This window comes from Colobus angolensis, unplaced genomic scaffold, assembly GCF_000951035.1.
Source record: "Colobus angolensis palliatus isolate OR3802 unplaced genomic scaffold, Cang.pa_1.0 Scaffold26, whole genome shotgun sequence".
NCBI lineage: Eukaryota > Metazoa > Chordata > Mammalia > Primates > Cercopithecidae > Colobus > Colobus angolensis.
In genome coordinates, this window is record NW_012115821.1 from 386571 (window position 1) to 393875 (window position 7305).

Sequence of the window (7305 nt, forward strand, 5' to 3'; positions counted from 1 at the left end):
CCACTCTCAGCCAATTTTTAATTTTTTGGTAGAGATGAAGTCTCACTATGTTGCCGGGGCTGGTCTCAAACTCCTGGGCTCAAGGGATCCTCCCACCTCAGCATCCCCAAGTGCTGGGATAACAGGTGTGAACCACTGCACCCAGCCTTGAACTCACTCTTCTGGGGGAGAAATAAAGAATCTTTCTAAATAACAGCACCTTCTAAATAGTGATATTTTGAACTTTTGGTATTGTGAAAATGTGCGTCTTTGCTGTCATGACTCAGAATGTAGGCCAGCCTTCCTCCCCAGGATGTTTAGGGGGCTTAGGGGGACTTACTCATGCTTGGGAAGGAATTTAAGAGGAAGTCAGAGTACCCTCTAAGTTTCTTTTCATCTCTTTTGATTGTTTTCAGTCTGCTCACTTGAGAAACAAATCCTATCATCTTAAACTGACACGGAACTTAGTTTCTGCAAAGAGAGGAGTGACAAATTTACAAATGCACAGTGGCCTTGACAGATGCTACAGCTCTGTTTTGATTTGCCCATCTAGAATTTTAAAACTGAAAAAGATTTTGATTTCTTGCCTCCTTGAAAACTCAAAAGCTCTTCCTGCCCTGTGCTTGCTTTCCTGGTAACAGCAAATAGCACCTGCCACTTTAGCTGAGGCCTGTGTGCTCAAAGTTGCTGCAGCCCCTATGCTTATGCCTCCTTACTTCCAAAATTTCAGTTGCCTGATTGAGTTCTATAGGCTGTGGCAGCAGCAGCATCTGTTAAAAACTGTTAAAACGCAGATTGCTGAGCCCTACCTATCTTCCGGAAGGAAGAGGTGTCATTTGTTTACGTATGTAGATATATACACATATATGTGTGGGTACATATATACATGTTAGTATGGATTCATATAGATTTATTTCCTTCTGTGGATTATAATCCAGTACTATTGTTACTTCTTTTCTTGCTCAGGATGTCTCAACTTTGGGCATTTGGGAGCTCTCTGGGGTTGGCTCCTGTGGCCTTTCAGTAAGCCTCTACATAAATGCCCACCCCCTGCCCCTCTACCCCAGACACAGCCTGTTGTTTTAGGTTTTTATAGCACTTTTTGCCACCACAAGATACTCCATGCTTATTTTGTATTTTCCTTACCCCACCCCTGAAATTAACTAGCTCTTCAAGGATCCCTGATTTATTTTATTGGAGAAAGGTATTTAGAAACCAAGATCTGTATGCTAGGTGTGCTCATTGCTATTGGATCATCATTGCTTCTAGTCTTTCTGAGTGGACAGAGCTAGGGAATATATGTGTGTATACTTATGTATACTAATTTACACTTATGTATACATATAGATTTATGTCTGTATCTATTTATCGTGTGTGTGTGTGTAAAAACTGACCACATGAATACCTTCAACTCCAGTCTGAGGCCAAAGGAGTCATACTAGCCTTGGGAAAATCAAATTTCTAATCTTTGTATAGTTTTAAAATTCTACACATAGCTCAAGGACATCTTGGGGAAATAAGAAAGCTTCTTTTGATAGCTATTTTATAGCTATTACTTTAAAAAACTCAACAAATCCCAAGCTTATGGCTGAGATGTCTCATCAACATACCACCATGCTTAGTATCCTTCAGTCCCTCCTGAAATCTTTCATAGTTTGGAACACACAGCCTTACTGTTCCCGAAGGTAGGTAGACCTGCCTCATTTCCCTTCTCATACAAACACAGTTTGTCTCCAGCTCTACTGAACAATGCCTATTGTAACGCTGAGCTGGCACTTGTGCATTCTAAATGTAGGCCAAGACACTTCGCAGAGATTACAATCAGAACTTTGCTTTACATATGAAATCTTATTTTGAATGCAGGTACACAATTACTCACTCAGAGACTTAATTACACTGCCTTAGGATAGTATTAAAACAATGGTGTTAATTATTTTTGGGGGGGTGTTACAAAAGTAACCTGCTGTCTTGTTAGGTGGGTGAGGGGCCTTTACTACAGTCTTTCTGAGAACTTCACAGATACAAATTAACCTTCAGCTGTGAGGTTTACCTGTGGGTCCTTCATGTTTATTCAGAAAGAAACCATACTTGGATGGGGTCCCCTTACTCTCGTTATGCTTAATGTAAATCTAGTAATGCTTGATGAACTGTTTAGAGAACTGGAAAGAGAATCCAACCAGGATGGCTCATGGGCTGCTGGAGGTGTGGCCCCTCAGTGGTTTGGAAAACACTCTGGGTTTTAAACAGCAGCACCTATAATTATGGAGGCGTCATCCCTTCCATAAAAAAGAAAACAAAACAAAGAAAGCAAAGCCCTTCTACTAACAAGGTGTAGTCATAGCATGTGTTCAGCCTTCTTAAAACCTGTCTGGCATTTGTTTCTGGCCTGATGGAGAGTATCTTCCATCTTTCTCTGAGCTCTCATAAAACGATACAAAGGTAAACAATTGGAGGGCAATTAGCAGTCTCTTTGGGGTAGCAGGAGAGAGAAGTCACCCTGCTATTAATGTCAAAGGAATTAATCATGGTTTACATAGGTGATTTAGTGACTTAACTTCGCAAATGGTTGAAACACAAGGAACCAACAAAGTTTATAGAAGATGCCAGTTTGGAGAATCATGTATGGCAGACAGTTTACAGGACTACCTGTGAAGTAGTTTAAGGCTATCAAGATTATTGAGACGCAGCCTGTTGTATGAGGCTGCATGTACTATAGATCACCTTTGTCCAACTTGAATGTGTGTGAGACTTGGCTGGGTGATTTTTTTTAAATACAGATTTTGATTCACTAGGTCTGAGGTAGAGCCCGAGATTCTGCATTTTTGACATAACCTGGAGGTGGTGCTCTGCAGGTCAGCACATCTCATTTTGCATAGTAAGGCTGTAGATTGTTCTAGGACCTGTAGCAGATGGGGTTGAGCCACCCATACTCCTTTTACATGTCTGCAAGGTACCAACGTTGCACTGGGAATGCTCAGAGCATTAGGTAGAACAGCTTTTTGGATTGAAGATACTTGGCCAAATGCTTTATTGTACATTGTAGTTTATGAGGATTACAGTCCACTGGGACCCGTGTTCATACAGTACAGTCATGCACAACCTCTTTTCACAAGCACCAATTTAGAAAAACATAAAAATATTTGCAGGCCATATTTATTTATGTTTATATGACTGCATACTTAAAAAAAAAAAGCAGCAAGTGCAGTCTTGGTAACTAAGGTCTCACTCTCCAGTTAGAAAAACAGAAAAAGCACTATTGTGTCTAGATTTAACTCTGAGCCTCTTAAGTTTTGTTGTGGGGGAAAACACTTTTTAGGCTGGGGTCATTCCCCGTTCCCTGACTAGCTTTTCCACCCACTCAGTTATCAAATGTGGTTTTGTCTCAGAGTGCCTGTTAATATTGTACACTTTAAAACAAGAGGTCCCCTGCTCATTTCCGGTGTGGACATATAGGGACATGAGGACACAGAGGATGGGCTTCTCTTACCACTTACTGTGAAGCACATGATTTTCATTAGCCATTTTTATCTTCTTGGAAGGAAACTGAGTTTAAGCTTTCATTTAGAGAATGGTCTGCCCACGCTTACTAACCTCCCCTCTCTGAATCCACTTTTCTCTTCTCAGCCCTCCCTTCTTTCTTTGCTGTGTTGACCCCCACCTGGATGTCTGCCACACCTATGGAGAGAGGGTGGAGAGAGGAGGGTGAGCAGGGGGTTGAACTTGTTCTTGACCCTCTGTGGCCTCAGTTTCTCCCAGATCTGTAAAGGGATCGGTAGGTTAGCTGTTTCTGAGACACTAGACAAACCACTTGGTCTGAGGACTGGTCACTTTTGTGAAGTGGAAAGAGTGAGATGGAAACCCACAAACTCAGGACACCTGGATTCTAATCCTTGTCCAACCATTAACCAAGTTTATTCTGCCTTGGAGGGCAAAGGAAATCCCTGGGCCTTAGCTTCCTCATCTGTAATGCGATATTCTTAGTTATGCCCATGTATTTTAAACTGTAGGAACCTTGGCACTAGGATGGCATTAGATAACACTGAATCACATATTGAGAACTGTTTTCCTTTCCGATCATTTAAAATGCTTCTGGTTCTTTAAAAAAAAAAAAAAAAACAGAAAAAAAGAAAAAAACAAATTCAAAAATTTCCATTGATACTCTTGTCCTTAACCCATCTCAATGTTTGCCACTCTTCCTCCTTTTTTTTAAAATCATTTTTAATTTTTGTTTTGATTCTCAAAGAGAAATCAGTGACTTGGTTTTTACTGCGCTTTTTAATTTATGGTGGGTGATAGTGATTTCCTATTTAAGGCAGTGATAGAAAAAAAATTAAAAGTAGGTTGATTTAAATGAAAATGTTTACTACAATTACCATAACAAGTGGCCTCCAATGAGTATAGTATATTAATTATTCTGGAACTGTTATGTTATATAGATATGGCAAAAATCAGGACACTGGTAACTATGATTAAAGGAACACTAAATTAAGTGGTTTTAGTCTTTGTTCAACTCAAAATTTACAAGAGCATTCAGGTACGTCATCAGGTGGTAAATGTCCACTCCAGTTTCTGTTCCCCAAATGTACATATATTTAGTGACATGGTATTTGGTGAATGAAGCTTATGTTTGGTGTATATAGTCAACAGTAATGTGACAGGGCACTAACATATTCTGATACCTTTGGGAAAATTTTGGCTGCAGTTAACTATAATTTGCTAATTTTGCATTTACATTGGTTTTTTTTTTCTCCTGTTACTTAAAATATAACGAAATGGGGACAATCACCTTTGCCTTGGTGTAATTAAAAATAAAATTATGTCAGGAACATCTGTTTTCAAAAGGGATTTCTATTTGTTGTATCACCAAAAGGTGGCGTTCTACCCCCATGCCCTTTATTTTAAAACCCTTCTTGCTTTAATTTAACAAAAAGAAACTTCCAGTTGATTACTGATAAAGAAATTAAAATCTGCTCCCCGCGAATGTAATGTGACAGTGTTGAAAATGAACAATATGTTAGGCTGCAGTTAAGTTTCCCTCTAATGTAAACCAAACGGACATCGAGTTCTTTAATAAGGCAGCACATTAGATAGTATCATATACAAAATTGAGTACAATGTATCATGGGATTTATAACCAGGATTTCCTTTTGTCTGCAAAACTTGTTGCCAACCTGACTGTGGCCCCTACTTGCAAGTGACTGTAGAATTTAAGGCAGTTAAAATGCAGAATAAAATTAGCAGCAATCTAAAGATCTTTTTAATATGGCAATGATAATTTTTAATAAACACACTGCTTAATCTGAAAAACAAGATCAGAGGATGAATTGTTCTTTACAGACTATGAATAGATCTGTTACATTTAAATAAGTCATTATTCCCTGAGTTATAATTCTACAGTCAGGCATATACCATAAACATGTTATATTTGGCATAAAGTACTTTAGAAATTAAAAACCATTTTTAATATAGACTGGCTACCTTGTAGATTTCCATTTAATTCCATGTTAATTCAGCATATGGAATTTCCAGTGATGTCAAAGAGTTGTTGGCAGTATTAACTGAGTTGACATAAAGCTTTTAGATCTGTGCCTAGGTCATAGTAAGTATTTAATAAATGTTAGATATTATTATTGACAGCTGTAGACTGTGAGCTCCTCAAGGGCAGGAATTTTATTTATTTTTTCATCCCTCTGTGCCCACTCTGTGGTCTAGAACACAGTAGGCATTACATTAAGGCCTTTATGTCTTGACAAACAAGACATTGAACCCTAGCCTCTAGAAAGCTAGAACATTCCACACAAGCTAAAATGCATTTTGTCTAGATTCTAGTCTAAAAGATTCAGTGAACAGTCTTGACTGGATAGCATGGAACTTTATGCAGCATGCATGCAACGTGAATTCTACCAGGCTGGAATTACCTTAGCAGCCTCCCTTTCTTTTATTCTGTAGCATCAGCGAATGGCTTTATTATTATTTTTTTTTAACTTGCGAAAGATACAATTTTAAAGCGATAGTCTTATGCTACCCTTGAAATAGACATTTAAATTCTTCTGTAAATGAATGTTTAACAATATTTGTAAAGGGGCATTACCCGAAAGAATTTGTAATAACCTTTTCAGGATATTATCTACAACTGTGCTGGTCTCAAGACCAAAGGGACAGTAAGCCTCTCCCCTCCCCGCAAGGGGAAGTACTTTGTAGGAATCCACAAGGGTGACTTTTAATATATTCTCATAAAGAATTGGCCTGGTGTACATTATCCAGCCAGTAGCTGGAAATGCTGGTTTGGGAGTCTGGCCACTTCTGTGGTGATGGGTCTGAAATAATTTACTTCTGTTAACAACAACAACAAGAAGACATAGAGTTCTTACAGCTTTCCAAGTCACGTTTCAGAAACACATACTCTGCTTCCTTCTCTATGCGTATTGACAAAAGTGAAAGAAATACTAGTGTCTTTTATTTTATGTATGTCTATTTCAAAACATTTAATTCAGTCTCTTAGTTTATTCCTTCGAATTTCTAAATTCAACCAAACTTCAAAAACCGCAAAAAGAAAAAAAAAAAATCTCACCTTTTCAAAGAATTGGACAAAGCTTTTTGCACGTGACTGATCACTGGTAGAGCAGGTAATTTGTGTTAAACAACGGACTGACATGCTAGCCCCCCAGGCGTTTTCCTAAGAGGAGCCGTGGCAAGAACACAGTTCCTGATGCAGCCACTTTCCCCCAAAGTGGACTCGACTGCACATTCCTGCAGTGACTCTGACAAGGAAGGGGGCAGAAGCTCGTCCCTCATTCACACTCTCCTGATTCCGAGAAACGGGAGAAAACCCCTCGCTGGCTGGCGGGGTTTCTGTTTCCTTGCAAACAGGGGTTTGTCCTTCTGCTGAACTTTCACCTCCCGAACTCGCCTTCTTTCATTGGACAAAGTGCAGAAAGAAAGAGGATAGACCGAGGGAGGACAGGAGAGGAGAAAGGGGCTTGAAAACACCACCTCCCACCTCCCTCTCCTTCAACTGTCACTGATGGCAAAACACTTTCACTTTTAACTGAAGGAAACTCACATCCTAGGCTGTCCTCTCCCCTCCCTTTCATATTTTAAGCTAAGAAGCCAAGCAAATAGCCATCGCATTCCCATCTTCGTCCCTAGTTAACACTCTCCCTTCTCGTTTTTTCCACTGTCTGAATGGGCCCCCCCATTCCCCATCTCCTGAGGAATCTCCCCCTCCGCCCCCATGCCCCTTATTTTCCAGGTCTTTCCTGCCAGATCCCTCTGTTGCCAGGGACTGCTCTAGCGTTCCCTTCCTCTCTCCGGTCCGCGGGGCTC